The 16726-nt window shown below is 40.0% G+C and overlaps 1 protein-coding gene across 3 annotated transcripts in view; it reads left to right on the plus strand.

Annotated features, from left to right (window-relative positions):
* The window catches only part of lrp4 (low density lipoprotein receptor-related protein 4), a 452403-nt gene that overhangs the window by 223786 nt on the left and 211891 nt on the right, over positions 1-16726 (plus strand). The window lies entirely within an intron of this gene.

Below are 16726 nucleotides of genomic sequence, written 5' to 3' on the forward strand. Positions count from 1 at the left end.
ATAGGCTTCTCATTCAATCAATACTTTCCACGCTACTTTTGATAGCATGAATGCCACTCCTTATGTGTGCAGGCATCATCTTCGTAATGCCCTCAGAAAGCATGGTCAGCCTCTGTCCAAACTGCGTCCATCTCATCTTGCGCCTGCCGAGCAGACTCAGTTTATTGTTCTTAATTTTGGCCATCACTTGCGCTGTCTTTCCGCTTGCATACATGGTCTTTACATTTCATGGTCCAATGGTAGTGGTCTGGATAACAGAAGGATTATCTGCCCTGTGGTTTCCACAGACGTACAGCTTTCCCCACATGACTTCATGCACCTTCTATATGAAGATCCTTCCTCTCTCAGGGATGATGCCTTTGGTGCTTCTGTTGCTGTTTCTATAGCTCTAGGTCTTTACGGACTGGGGTTGCTAGCCCCATGCCCAACCCTTTTGCAGCTGGGATTGTGACTGTCCGTAATTAACCCTGTGAATCAAATCGATTCCAGACAGTCGAGTACTGGACCACTGTTCCTGACGTTATAAGAGTGAGCACATGTACAAAGTGTATTTCTTTGACTGTAATGTACTTTGAAACATTGCAGCTCCATGAAAAGGTGCCAGATAAGTTAAGATGTTTCTTTCACCAAAATGCAGTGGACCATTCCATTTCATTTATATTTCATAGAATTCAAGTTGGCAAACAACGATGACCTTTTTTGCTGCAGTGCTCACTTAGCAGACAGAAATATTAACTGCTTTAAATTTTGAGGGAATGAACGAAGAGAAAAGGAGACAACGTAACGCATCAAAATTTCAGTAACTGTCTCCATCCCTCCCTTGATTTAACCCTAGCCTAATCACAGGACAAGTTACAATGACCAATTAACCTAATAACCAGTACATCTTTGGTCAGAGGGAGGAAACTGGAGCACCCAGAGGAAGCCTATGTGGTCACGAGGAGAATTTACAAACTCCTGACACACAGCAGTGGGAATTGAACTCAGGTTGCTGGTACTGTAAAGCGTTGTGCTAACCATTGCATTTGCATCATGGTTTTAACATGCTGGGTATTTCACATGTAAACAAAGTAGATGTGGCGGTGGGGGGGGGGGGGGTCAAAGAAATGGATGTTCGGAAGGCTGAATAACAGCCTGTAAAAAGAATGATAATTTTAAGAAAGTTATAGAAGGAGGACATATGAAGAGGCTTGTAGTAGGATAATATTATCATACATAGCGGTTAGCGCAACACCATTATTCTGGAGTTCAGAGTTCAATTCTGCCATCATTCAGTAAGGAGTCTCTGTGTATCCTTCTGTATCATTAAATTAATAAATAAATATTATCCCATATTATGATCTCATGCATAAGGGAATGCAGATTCTCAAGTGGATAGGTTATAGATTAGTGAAAGTGCTGAACTCTTGGGTGCCACCACAGGGAGAACATATAAACTCCAGACAAAATTAGAGGTCGCGATGCTGTCTTGAGCTAACTTGAGGCGTAGAGCTGAAAAAGATTAGCAATGGAAAAAGCTTGAAAGGATTTTCTAGGAATAAAAAAATGGATTCATGTTGTTAGGGAAACACATAACTGTCAGTCAGCGAGAATGGCTATCTAGAACTTGGTGTAGGATAGGATGTGATCTCAGGGCTTTGAATGTGCTGAATGCACAATACTGGGGGATGCACTTGCAGAAGTGTGTTTCGTCTATAATCTGTGTGTCTACTTATGAGGGAAATTGATGCTGCCGTTTGATGCTTTGGCACCCTGATCATGTGACCACCATTCACCAACAAGTGTCTGCAGTTACAGACTGTTCTCCAGCTTTCCTATCTAGGTATTGCCGTCAGTGCTCAGGAAACTGATGTCCACCCACGAGCTAACAAAATGGAGGGCATAGGTGGAGGTACCCAAAGCAAATTAAACCATTGTGGAAACTGTAACTGACTGTGCTGTGTTGAAAGTATGGAGTAAAGGTTTCATAATGTGTCCTTTCAAATGGAATGAAAAACATGGATGTATCCTGCAGCATTTCAGCTCTTAAGAAATGGGCATTTTTAATGTGCTGCATGCTGTCAGAGATTCATGATGAAGCCTTCATGTAAATGCAAAACTTACCCTGGTTACAAATATTACAGGACCTCAGGGTGTCTGAGTAGCTGAAGGTTATTTCACATATTGAGTAGATCTGCAATTCGATGGCTGTAAAAACAGTGGGGAAATCAATCAAATGGCAAATAGGTAAACTCTTGAGAATAATTGGCAGGGCCCTGGGGAGTAAACGGCAGAGTGGAACAGTTGTGTCCCATGGTCAGTGTTGTTCATTATTTATGTAAATAACGTGGATGTGAATGTACAGGGCCCAATGCAAAAGATTGATGATACTAAATTGAATGGTCTTGTTGATATTCAGCAAGTTGCAATGAATTGCAAAGAAATCTTGATCATTTAGTGTGCTGAGATGAGGAATGGCAAATGGGATTTTGTCTGAGGTAAGAGTGAAGTGATACATTTTGGATATTCAAACCAGGGTAGGCCCAACTCAGTGAATGGCAGGCCACTGATGAGTGTTGCAGAACGGAAGGATCTGGGAGCATGAGTGCGCAGTCGCTGAAAGCGGTGGCACAAGTAGACAGGGTGGTGGAAAAGGTGTTCAGTATGCTGACCTTCATCAAGGTGAACAATAGGGACATTATGTTGCAGTTCTGTGGGTCATTGGTGAGGCCGTAAGCGGAGTATTGTGTATAGCTTTGTCACCTTGTTACAGTAAAGACATTATCAAGCTGGAGAGGGTGCAGAACAGATTTACGAGTTTACTGTCTGGATTGAAGGGTTTGAGTTACAGGGAGAGATTAGATCTTTATTTTTTAGAGTGTGGGAGAATGAGGGTTGAAGTCATAATATCATGAGGGATATTGATAAGGTGAACAGTCATAGTCTTTTCCCCAGGGGTCGAATTCAAGAGGGGAGATATTTAAAAGAAACCTGAGAGGTAACTACTTTACACGGTGGGTATTGAATACCCAGAATGAGTTGCTAGATGAAGTGGTTGAGATGTACAATTGCAGCATCTACGAGGCATTTGAATAGGTACATGAATGGAAGGGGCATGGGGATTTATGGGTTGAACATGGGTAACTGGGACGTTCAGGAAGAATGACTGGTCTAGCCAAAGGGTTGTGCTTCTGTGCTGTAAATTATTCTATGATTACTCCACCAGTAGCCAGTGAAGAGTCAATATAATAAGTGGCAGACTACTAAACCATCTCATTTCTGCTATTTAAAGATAATATAGAGCTTCCAAGATTGGTAATAGAATTCCACAAGTCACGGTTGGCATGGATACGTGCAGAGTTAGTCAGGCATGAGGAGCTGTAGTTCACCTGTTGGAAAGGTTATCATCAGCAGCTGAAAAATCAGTGCCTTACAGAGACCAGCCAAAGAAATGATACCACAGAGATAGAATAATGTAAGGAACAGTAAAGGAGAAATGCAGCAAAGATTAAAAAAAGATACAAATACATAGTTAGATGAGTGCCAACTAGTGATTAAGCTTTGTAAGCAGGGAGTAAATGATATAATTCTTGGGAATCGGTTGTTTTTTTTCTCTCTGAATCATACAGTTGAGCATTGTTCCAGTGATTACTTGGGAGCTTGAATCCATTAAGAAGGGAATCCTAGAGAGTTTGTTGTTTTCAATTCTTTCAGATTCCTTCAGATTGTTATAATGAGTATTTCAAGTTCTCCAGAGACCAACACAGTAACAAGGCTGAAAAAGGCTGCTTTCTTTTGTGAGGAGGATGGCATAGGGTGGGTGGTAGCTTTGTGCAATCCACAAAACAAAATGAGATTCTGAAAATCTTACATATTGCTTTCTATTGATTTTTTTTTTAGTAAGACTCTTTGGTTTTGAGTGTCAAGAAGCTGAGAGATAACCTATGTTTTATCTGTGCTCTGTATTCCAGTTCCTGATTCATATAAGATTAGATGAGAATGCAGTGTGAGACAGAGTGAGAGAGATTTTACATTTGGGCATTCCATTCAATGTTTATATCTCTAATATGTGGGACAGTATTGTAAGGTATGGTGTCGGTATGCTGAAACACATTTCTGAATTTCATTATACGTAGTACTCTTCGGCCTTTGGTGATCTGGTGTGATATTCTATCTTGAAAACTGACACAGCATGCAGTTAATCCCTTCCCATCTATTTAACCATTAGGATCATCAGGCCCAGTTGACTATTCATGTTCATGACTGGAATTGTTGATATTAATTTGCCTTGTCATTGTTCTTTAGGACTGCACACTGAATGAAGAAGCTATTTCTCCAGTAATAGTAAAATCACAAAGCAAACTGAATTTGTGGCACATAAAATACTTCATGAGTGCATCCTTTTCCATGATCAGGCCGTAGTGTAGCATATATAGAGTAAATCAGCAGGCCTACTCAGAACTGGCCTCATCTTCCCTTCCATTACAATGCCGTACCCAACTCCCCACACCTTACTTTCTGTCTCCCGTGTTAGGAAATTCTGATCAGGAGTTCCCAAGCTGTTATCTGCTGTGTCCTCGTATTATCATTTGAAATTTTGCATGACTTCAAGTATCCAAAGCAATAACACAGGGAAAATAAATCAGCATGAACCATTGATTTTAATAGAGGAGATTAGCAGACCTGTTGAAGTAGAGGGGGTGGGTAAATCAATAGACGGTGAGCTGATTGAGAGATTTTTTAAAAAGCTGGGTGAAAAAAGGTATCAGATTTCCACTAGATAGAAATTTGAATTCTTGGAAAAAATGGCCATCTGAATGTGGCTCTTGAGTAAATTGTGAACTTCAGATTAACCTTTGTTGTAAATCTATTTGAGGAGGTTTGACCCACAAACCCATGCACATGCACACGCACACACCTCAGCAAGTCAGGCAGCATGTATGGAACAGAGTAAACAGTTGGTGTTTCGGGCCTGGACCCTTCTTCAGGACTGGAAAGGAATGGGGAAGATGCCTGAGTAAATAGGTGGGGGGTGTGGGAAAGAAGCTAGCTGGAAGCTGATAGGTGATAGCTGGGAGACTGACAGCTGCCTCCTCTGTTTGTGGTAATAAACACCAGCATTTCAGGAATGTCCACATCCTCTAAAAGTGTGAACTTAAAAAAAAGTAATCCTATAGACTTTGCAGCAATCAGCTCAGACACTTCAGGTAAAGATGTTTTTCTTGAATTCCTTGTGAATGTTATAAGTTAATTTCTTATTGTAGTGGTTCCTCTCCACAGATGACGCAGATACCTGTTTGATCATTCCTTTGCTTTCTCTTTTAATGAAGAGCCCCACTCTGTTTAAACTTTCTGCATAGTCCCAACCTCATAATTCCATTGTCATTGTAAATAATTTCAGCACTTTCATCAGTGGTAATATATCCTTTATATAACAGGGAAATGAGGTTTTTTTCCAAGCACTTTATTCATAATATATACAATAAATATAATTGGGATGTCTTTCTCCATGTACATTGTACCATCAACTCAGTGCATCTTCTTGCAAGGAGTCTGTTATGTATTTAATATTTCAGTAATATTGTAAATATATTGTTTGATTAAGCATTTTTTGTTTACTGAATGTATTGTGGCTTATATGTAGAAGTATGTGAATGGCATACATCATCTCGTCACCACATCATAAATAAGCATCTCGCTGAAAGTAAAATGAAGAATGTACATGCGTTATCCTGCCTCCATATTTCTTGTTCAATTAGTTTTTGTGTTTTGGAGTTACGAAGCGTAACAGTGTCAATGTCACATAGGTTTTCTCTGCAAACAATGCACTCATGAATCATTTGAGGAGCTGGCACTCAAGTGTCCAGCTCTTCCATGTCCAATGGTGGAAGAGCCTCCTTAGCCCACATTCCTTCCTCATAACGTCTTCACCGGGCTTCAATGAGCATATCTGTGCATGTGCTATTATATTCACTCTATCGTGATTTCCGAATCTGAAAAAGACAGGGGCCAAATTTAACAACTACTTTTTATTTAAATTGATTGTTCAATAACAATGCCCTTTACCTGCTACAGTGTAAAACATTTGGATCCTAATTTCCATGTAATCTGAATGATTGAGAAGCCCACTTTAAAGTGGCTTCTTCATTGTTGTTTGAGGGACGCACATTTCTCAGATCATGATATGGTGCATTTGGGCAGATTATTTTTACCACTATGGAGAGAGGGAGGCAAGCGATTACTCAATTACATGTTTGATGAATACCCCTGACCCTAACCCACTTTGAATATGGTTGTCTGATCTATTTCATGCCTATTAGTATTGATAAGAGGCCAGAATTAATTGGATTTGATGCAATCATGCGGTGCTCTTCTAATCTTTGATGAAGTGCACTATTATGCCAGAAGGCATTTTTTTAAATCCTCGGTAAAACCTTTCAATAGCTACAGCTGCAATTCTCTCCACCAGAAGGAAGCAAAATAGGGAGGTTACTTAATCTATGCCATGTTTTCATAAAACCGTCTACTGGTTACTTGCATTTCTCAAGATTACTTTGTCTTTTTATGGTTGTAGTTCACTTCATCTTTCAAGAAGATGCAAAAGAAAGTCTCTACAGATCTTTACTGTGTGCATTGAGAAGTATTTTGCAAAAGTTGTTAGAAGAAGCATATATCGCACAGAGATATTTTTAGATTTTCCTCTTTTTATGAAGGCAATCTTACCCTGATTTACAAGTTTCAGGGGATATCTCGTGACAAGCTGGAGATAAAAATTAATGCATCTCTAACCACTTTCATTTACCTATCATCATGCCAGCTCCAATGAAGGCATCCAGGCAACAAGTTACGTCAAGAATTTTGTAAGAATTTGAAGAAGTAGCAATATGTCAGTTTAAAAATTTTTTTTTAAAATTGTTCCCTGATTTTAATTTTGATGCAGTCATAAAATGGTTTCATTTGTTTTTTTTAAAATTAGGAACCATAAAAGTTTCAGCCAAAATATTTGGAAGCCATTGCATTTTCAGAAACAACCTATGTTAGGGTCACAATTTCTGGGGTCTCACTTTAGCAAATGAAGTTCAGCACAGCAGCACTTCCATCTGTTACTGGAGTGAGATATGTGACTTGTTTCTGAGACAGAACAATGGAGGTTAGAGAGGTCCTCCTGTGACTGGTTGCTTTGGCTGAAAATAGTCAACACTCATTCCTGAGAAGTTGTCACTTTCCCATTATTCGTCTTTTACTATGACATGGACTCTTTCTGTGAGGTCTGCTTGGACCTACGTCTGTTATGGTGCTCAGGTGAACATTATGCTGGGGAAAATAGAAGTAGACCTTGCAGGATTTCTGTGGGTTAAGACGTCATGTTGTAATTTATTAGGTTGTTGGATGAGAGAAGCTCCGCAGAAGAGGTGAGTTAGGAACTTGCTAAACAATTTTGTCAGGCAAGGAACTTGGGATAAGAAAACTACAGCACAGGAACATGACCTTCAGCCCATGATATTGTGCTGAATTAAATACCCAACTAAACTAATCCTTTCTGCCTACCCGATGTCCATATCCTTCCTGTAGATTCATGTGTCTTAAGAGCCTTTAAAACACCTTTATCATATTTGTCTCCGCTACCAGCCCTGGCAATGCATTCCAGGCACTCACTGCTCTAGCCCACACATCTCCTTTTGAAGTTACCCCCCTCTCACCTTAACTGCATGTCTTTAGTATTAAATAGCTCAACCCTGGGGGTGGGGGCGGTGGGGGAAGATACCGGGTGTCTACCTATCTCTGCTTCTCATAATCTTATAAGCTTCTATCATGCCTCTCCTTGCCTCAGCTGCTCTGGAGAAAATAGTGTACTGTCCCTTTCCATTTGATCTCGCAGATTGCAACACCTCAAATTTGGGTGGATTAAACTTCATCTGCCATTTTTCTGACTGTACCTGCAACCAGTCTATATCCTGCTGTGTCATCTGGCAATCTTCTACACTACAACCACACCACCAATCTTTGTATCACACGTTAATTTACTAACGTTTTTTATTCAGGTCATTTATGCCACAAATAGCAGAGGTCCCAGGATGAATTTCTTGTGTCATGGACCTTCAGCCAGAATAAGCCCTACTGTCCACTATGGTTGATCTTCTCTGAGCAGCTCAATTCTGAATCCAAATGGCTAAGTTACTAAGAATCTGATGAGGAGATAAGCAGGGGTCTGTTCTTTTGATTGGATTTCAAGGGCACAATGGTAGCCCTGCTCATACCCTTATACAAACTTACCTTTTTTCTTATAATGTAGGATTTATATAAATGATGTATGTTGATGCTCAGCTAGATGAGCTGACTGGCCTGTTTTTGTGCTGTATCTATGACGGTGTGCTAAAGGAGCTCTTTGGAATTGTGGTTTGAAATACTTTGTAAAATTCATGAGCATTGTGCAGCTATTCTCTTTGGCTGGTTGCCGCTTTGCAGATAGAAGGGCCAAACAGACAGAATTTAGATGATCTACGTGAGATCCAACACTGGGTCAGGCAAAATGCACTCAATATTGATCTACAGTGACGTGAGACACACTAACCTTGTATAATGATTCACCAATTTAAATAAAATGTATGTACGAATTTTTGTCAAAGCCAGCATTTAACGCTCATGCCCATTTTTCTTTTTCTCTCAGTCTTGAAAGAGTCAAATGATCTTGTACCTCGTTGGTGTTGCAGGCTAGTGTAGCTGAGTTCGCCAAGACTGGAAGCTCAGAAAACCAGGTTTGCCTGTCTGTCAGTTCTACATTTAGTTTGCAGTTGCTACGTGAGAAACCAGTAGCACTGCTGTGGGTTTTCTGCAATGTCAAAGTGCCTATTAATTCCTCACTGAAAGATGGGCCTCAGCGACTGCAGCTATCTTCTCCAAGTGATGAATGCATTCTTACCGTCAGCTTGCCTTTGAACTGTTGGAGGCATTGCTACTGAACCTGATTCTCTTCTCACTAAATTCCCATGTACATCCTACCTCCAGCAGTGATTGCACCATTATGAACATGATGAGGAGTTTTTGCTGTTTGATCTTCACCACAATATAAAGAAATATATGTTCAGGCATTCTTTTAAAGTCTGGAGTCCAAAATAAAGTATGCTTCCATTTGGAAAAGCTGGATAAATTTGCCTTCTCCTGAACAAGAGAGAAGGATAGGAGTTATTTGTCTCGTGTACATTGAAACTTACAGTGAAAGGCATCACTTACATCAAATCAACTCAGCAAGGATTGCGCTGGGGACAGCCTGCAAGTATCACCATGCTATTTGCACCAATATAGTATGCCCATTGTTGGAGCATGGATGAAATTACCGGAGAGACAGAGTCACTGGTAGATACAAAGCAGCTTCTTTATTCGACACAAGGTACAGCAGGCATCTTACGGATGGAGACACTTTCCGCAGAAGGGTCTGCTAGCTCAATGTGGGCTCGATATTTATATGCTAAACACAAAGGGAATTGCTGCTTAAAAAGTTATAGACAATGCTTCCTATTGAAGCTACATACAAAATATCACACCATCCTTCCGATGCCAACATGTCTGAGTTGGTATCCACAGCCTTTAGGAATGTAAGTTAAGTCTACGATACATTTATTTGGCATTTCCTGTGCTAACATAGAAGACAATTAATATTTATAATGTATAGATAATACTGTCTTCGAAACTACAGCATTAGATCAAACTACGGTGCCAGAAGCATCTGGAATTCACACCCTTTTAGGAAGCACATTGTCAAACAGTTAAAATAGAAGTCTGGTGGCCAAAGTCATTTAAGTGTAAACAAATCATCTACCCAAAAAAAAACCTCACTGTAACACCCATAACTCACTAACCCTAACATGGAGGGAAACTGGAGCACCTGGAGGAAGCCCACACAGTCATGGGGAGAACATACAAACTCCTTACAGACACCAGCGTGAACTGAACCCTGCTGTAAAGCGTTGCATTAATAATCACTATGCTATTGCGCTACCCCCAAAAAAGAACAGCCACTCCTTTGAGAAGAAGTCGGACCAGCAACTTAAGGATGATTACATTTCCCCTAGAGTCCTCCACTCCACCAGCTGAGCTGTCGAAGGAATAGAAACACCCCACCAAAGTTTTTCTCATGAATTTTAAGATTTGGTGTTTCTTTATACTTGGAGGAAAATAAATATTAAATGCATCTGCACAATACTTTCTTATAACAAGCAATGCAATTAAGAAGGTATGCAGTCGCTTAACATCCATGATATGTTCTGTGAAATCGGACGTTATATGATTTGGACGTTGTGCGAACACCATATTATATACTTAGCAAACCTATATGGAGTACTGTAGTGTACCTGTATTGACTAAATAGCCAAGAACTTGCACTAAAACTGTATACTGTAAGAAAATTGAACAGAGATAACGCTACTACGCTCAAGAGATGTGCAATACACGAGATTGGTTACGTCCACTACGTCACGTTCTCCGATCGGGACTATGGACATATATGCAATCGGACGTTGTCCGAATGGACGTTACGTGGCGCACACCTGTAGTTTTCTCCCAGAAAATAAACTTAAACGTTGGTTCCTTTTAGATGCTGCTTAGGTTGGGGGCAGACAGTACAGGTGGATAAATAGTTTACAGTGAGTCACCTGTTCCTGCTGCTCCCCTGCAGTGGTCCGCATGCTTATACGTTGCAGAATTTAGCTGGAGCATTTTGTGCACCGTTATTTTTGACATGACATTTTACAATCATTACGGTGGGCCAGATGGAAATGTTATTACACTGTGGGTGAGATTAGGTTAGGAGTATTCCAAACCTTGGTGGGCAGGCACCTTGAGAGGAGTTTTTTTCCAAAAGAATGTGAGTTTTACCAGTCAGTCTAGATTATAAATATTCCTAGATCTGAAATATTACTATATAGGTATTATTAAAGTGGTAAGCCTAGCCACTCAGAAGTGCTTTGATATCATGCTCTCAATTGTTAACCAACTGTTAAAACTCTGAATGCCGGAGACCTTCAAACATTCCATGTAAGCAAAAGTATCCTCCGAATTCGGTTTGTCAGCCTGTCGTCCCATCAAAAAGGTATTTCCCATTACTTAGCAAATATCCTTCAAGGGAGACAATTTTAAACACTGAAAGCCACAATTTTGCAAATCACTCTTATCAGGAGAAAGTGAGATTACAAGTTTAATTACAATTTATTCAAAGCTAGCATTAAATGTTTCCTCCCCCATTAATTCTACAAACTGCTGCATTACTTCTGTTGAGTTTTTTCCCACTTAACTTTCCACAATTGATAATACTAATCCACTTCAATCCGTGGCCTCTTGCCCATTTCACTGTACACAATCGTGTCCCCAGCAAAGCTCCTCTATTGTGGTCACGAGGTATCCCAGGTAAACCCTTGTCCACTCTCCCACATGCTGTGAAGAGCTGATAGATATTGCTCATCTAGGGAAATGCCCCACTTATTTCAAACAACTTAATGCAAGAGACAGAATTCTCAGCAATTGTAACTGAGCTCTCGTTGATTAGTGTGAATATCATAAAAAGTTTTTACAAAGAAAACCTTTTTCACATGGGCCATATAATAACCAGCCTTGGATTCACTACTTCCTCTGGCTTTTCATGCTGTAGGGTCTTTGGTAGAGAGGATTCCCTTTAAAATCAGCTGTGTGGATGGGGTGGAGAGGTGGGTCTTCCTTCTAACAAAGATGACTGAAATGCTGTTAATTCAGAATTCCAAAAAATTGGGCATTTCCACTGTTGGGGGAGGTCTAAGGTTAATTTGATTCTCCAGACCCAACAGGATTTTACGTGTAGGCAAAATTTCAAGGCAGGCTTCTGGCCAGTTGGCTCATTTTACTGTGTTGCTGGTACCGGACAGCATGTGACAGGTTACATCACAGCAGCAATATCATCGGGCATTATTGTGCTTGAACCAGTTTGTACTCTTTTCCCATTGCACTTTCGCCTCTCTCCTCCCCGATGATCTCCATTAGACCATGTGGCACGCCAACGTTTAATGGTGCTCAAAATTTCCTGCCTCATCTAGATCTTAAATAACAGAAATTTGAATCCACCCCTGGACCTTCAAAAATCTGGGTTACCCTATTCAAATCAATGTGGATGCCCTATCTATGCCATTGGGGCTCTCATAAAGAGGAACTAGGTCCAAAATTACATTTGGTCTCTCAGCACAGAAAAATTGTGTTCTTCCTCTGGAGTTCAGCAGTGAAAGTAGGAGGTTGGTTATGTTGGCATCTGATATTCAGCACCTTGTACGTACTGCTTTACTGCAGTGCAGGAATCCTTCCAAACTGCTGTCAAGGTATTTGTGTTTTTAAACTTATTATTGGATCATAACTTTTGAACCATTACTCAGCACCATCCTGCTTTTCACCATTCTTAACATGAGAGTTTGAAAGCAGGATTGTGAGTTTTTATGATTTTAAATGCAAATAATAAGAACAAAAAATAATGTATTTTTGAAATATTTGTATTTTTTGCAGGTACAACTTGCCTGTAATGTCTCTTTAAAAGGAACTAAAATTCTTTGTATCTGAGCAAACATATTTTTTCAAAATCAATGATACAACTCGCAAGAGAAGTTTTATAATTTTGAATTGTCAATTTTCTTTTCATTCCCTTTTTCCTACCTGATATTTTTTTCCTCTATAAGAATTTTGAATCCTCTCCAATCATCTGTGAAACCTTCAAAGAACAACAGGGTTGGGATAATTATTAATTTGAAGGTGCTTTTGTTCTGTGTACTTAACAAATTGGCAAAGGAGCCTTGCATTGTGGTTTACTGGTAGAAATTATTGTTTTTGGTTTTTTTGCCTCCTTGGATATAAGAATTAAATTTATGAGACCATTGCCCTAACCTAATGGATTTTGGTGAAAATCAATAGGTTAACCGGGCATTGCTCTTAACTCCCAGGTATCCAGAAAAAACATAATGACTGAAAATCTTGGAGGTTCAGTCTCCATGGGCGAATAAAGTTTCAGTCTGATAGAAGGATGGGTACATTTACAAGGTTTTTTATGGCCTAGTTTGATCTGCACATAATCTGTGGTATCCAATTTGATGAAGAGGGCTAAAGAGCTAAAGGACAAGATATGTCCTTTACTAAAATGTTGATCTTGAGATTCAAGCTAAAAGTATCTACCTTGGTCCAAAGTACATTTCCAGGCCCAAGTAATGTCCTCTTCAGTGGGCAGTTCTTGAGCGATCTGCCAAAGAAGTGCATTGTGTGGTTTGCTGCATTTTTGATTCTCACACATTAAAAAGGGAAGTGCAGGATTTTCTGGAGCTAGGTGCTGCCCAGCCCAAGCTTCGCTTTGCCATGGACTCGGTATGCCCAAGTTAAGTTGTGTTGAGTCAAGGCATTGGGTACACCTTAAAATCAGACTTCAGTCTCATCACTGACCTGGATGGAAAAGCTGAGTGGAATTTCTTTTGTATCATGTTTTTAATTTATAACATTTAAGGGGTTTTAAATAAGTTTATTTAATAACTTTATTTTTTGAGTTGGGTGAGACAGTCATTTACCGTTTAGATTATCTGTCGCTGTTCTCAATCAGCTGGTACATTTCCCACCTCTCTGTAATACATTGGTCGACTTAAGGACGTGGGGAAAGGGAAGGACATAACGTGGCAGGTGAGGGGGAAGATGGGTGAGTAGGAGAGTGGAGATGAAATGAGAAGCTGCATGGTGATGGATGGAAGAAGTAAAGGCTGGAGAAAAAAAGATTCTGATACGAGAGGTCATTGGACCGTAGAAGGAGGAGGGGCACCAGAGGGAGGAGATGGACAAATGAGGAGAAGGGAAGAGGTGATAGGAACCAGAATGAAGAGAGGCATAGGAGAGAGCAGGAGGAGAAATCAATGACATCACCAATCCCGTAGTCAGTGCAGCATAGAAAGAATTGGGGACCATTACCAGGGTAGGCTTAGAACATAGACTGTTCCATATATCTGATGAAAAGGCAGGGATTGCTGGCTGTACCTTGAATTTGGAGAAAGTGGGAGGAACTGAAAGAGCAATTGTTTAGAGTAAGAACTAGTTCCACCAGATGCGGAGGGGAGGGTAGTGCTGTAGGGAAAATAGTTAGGTCTGTTGTTCACAAAGAAGTGGAGAGCATTGAGGCCTTCCTGGTTGGAGTGGGGAGTGGGGGAATACAAGTAACACACACAAAATGCTGGAAGAATTCACCAGGTCAGTCAGCATCTATGAAAATAAATAAATAGTCCATGTATTGGGGTGGGAAAGGAAGGGGGAGATACTAGAATAAAAAGGGAGGGGAGGGTTAGGAGGACAAGCTTAGAAGATGATAGATGGAGCCAGGTGGGTGGGGGGGGGGGGAATGAAGAAAGAAGCAAAGGGCTGGAGAAGAAGGAATCCGATCAAGGAGGGTAGACCACGGGAGAAAGGAAAGGACTTGGGGCACCGAGGGATATGATAGGCAGGTGAGAAGGAGAGGTTAGAGGCTGGAGTGGGGAATAGAAGAAGAGGGAAGGAGGAGGAAAAAAATTCCCTGAAAGTGAAATTGATGTTTATGCCATCGAGCTGGAGGCAACCTAAATGGAATATGAGGTGTTGCCCCACCCTGGGAGTGGCCTCATTGTGGCAACTGAATGGAGGTGAGGGAGGAAGTCAATGGGCAAGTGTAGCATGGGGAAGGAATCATGGAGGAAGCAATCCCTACGGAAAGCAGGGAGTGGGGAGGCAGGGTTGGAGCTAAAGATGTGTTTGGTGGTGGGATCCCATTGAAGATGGTGGAAGTTGCAGAGAGTGATGTGTTGGATGTTGGGGAATAAAGTGTAAAGTGTGTTTATATATAAATACATGAACATACTGAGGGGCCAATCATTATCTGTATAAATAAAGTGATAAGTTTCCAGACCACTTACGTTAAGTGGTTGCCTGCTGTGTAACATTATAGCTGCTATTTCTCATAGAGAGCAGACTTTTGTTTATACAGCTGTACCTTGAGATTTCAAAATGGTTCAGTTCTTGTAGTATCAATATGGATGGAAACCATTTGAAGTCTGGTTCTAGTTTATATTAGTTGTTCCCGTATTAACTATCTACCCACTGACTACATCTTTCCACTCTCTAATGGATAGCTAATGGTTGTGAATGATCAGCAGCTGGTTTACAGTAAGAGTTACAAGATAGCAGCATTACAAACAGGCATAAAATGCTTTCAGCTGAGTTAATTCCCTGAATTTGCCTTTTTTCTAATTTTGTGCTATTAATAAGAATATAATGAAATTTTGTACAGGTTTGTCTGACATGTCCACAACTCAACTACATCAACTGGGGACAATTAAAAATGGAGGGCTATGCAGGAGGGAAGGGTTACATTGATCTTAGAGCAGGTTAAAATGTCAGCACAACATTGTGGACTGAAGGGCTTGTATTGTGCTATGGTGTTCTAGGTTCTTGATTAGCAAGATTGTCAAAGGTTACTGGGAGAATGCAGGAGAGTGGGGTTGAGAGGGATAATAAATCGGCCATGATAGAATTGGGAGAAGTCTTGATGGGCTAAATGGACTAATTTTGCACTTATTTCTTATAGTCCTGTTTTCTATCCTGAAATCCATCTTAAAATTTAAATAATGTTCTTTGACATCCACCTAGAGGAATGGAATAGGAAAATATTATTGTTTTTGATGAACCTTAATGAATTTCCAGCTTTGTGGCTCTTTCATTTAATGCACAAAAGTTTCATCTGTATCCACTAAGGTTCTCATTATGTGTGTGAACAACGAGATACTGAGGAGAACAGTCCCTTCAGGCTCATTGCAATGAATTGAACTTATTCCATCTGTTGTACGATGATAAAGATTCAGTTATAGGAGCCACAAGGTTCTACATCAAAGGATAACTCTAAAACCTATGTTTAGGTAGCTAGTTTATAGACACTGCAAATGTCAATATCCATCCATTGTTAGATCCCAAAGTTATCTTCTGAATTTTACCAAATTAGTTATATCTTTACAAAGTTTTCATAGCTTTTTGGCATCAAGCAATATTCAGCTGGTGAGTCACCTGTTTTTGAAAAGGCTTGTATAAATTAACAGCTTGTATTCAGTAATGCAGCCTTATGGAGGGGTTTCAGAAGGAAGTTGTATCCAAATTAGGTTGATTCATCAAAATACCAAGTGTTCATCTAATGAAGATGATCTTCAAGGCGAGAAGTAAATAATGACATGAAGTCAAGGTAGTATTTGACTATGCCATGATTTTGCTAAATGTTAAAGATACTATAGTTTGTTAGAAGCTGTGTTTGTGCTCCTAAAATTTGTCAAACTCTTTAGATTGTAATGTGTTCCTAATTGCACAGGTGGCAAGTATAGGGTACATGAGAAGCTTATATTTGAATGATGCCCCGATTTACGTATACATAGCATGTTAACTCTGTTCTCATATAGTAAAATTTGAGCCATTTTTCTGCTGTGATGTGCTAATTCTTTTGTAATATTGTTGATTTTAATTTCATGACAAATTTGTTTTTGCTTTTGAGAACTGTGCCTGCAGGACCATTATGCATTATCACCATTTGAAAAACAACTAGTAGCTCTTGGCTGTGCCTGATGAAAAATGAATAGTCATATCTGCTTAGAAGTCATTGGATATGGGGTCTTTTCCTTCAAAGTCACAAATTTACTTGTGTCTAAGTTCACTTTTTGCTTTAGTAATGGTTGCTGTGCATGCATTTAATAGAGAAACT

The sequence above is a fragment of the Mobula birostris genome, chromosome 11 (genome assembly GCF_030028105.1).
Source record: "Mobula birostris isolate sMobBir1 chromosome 11, sMobBir1.hap1, whole genome shotgun sequence".
Classification (NCBI taxonomy): domain Eukaryota; kingdom Metazoa; phylum Chordata; class Chondrichthyes; order Myliobatiformes; family Myliobatidae; genus Mobula; species Mobula birostris.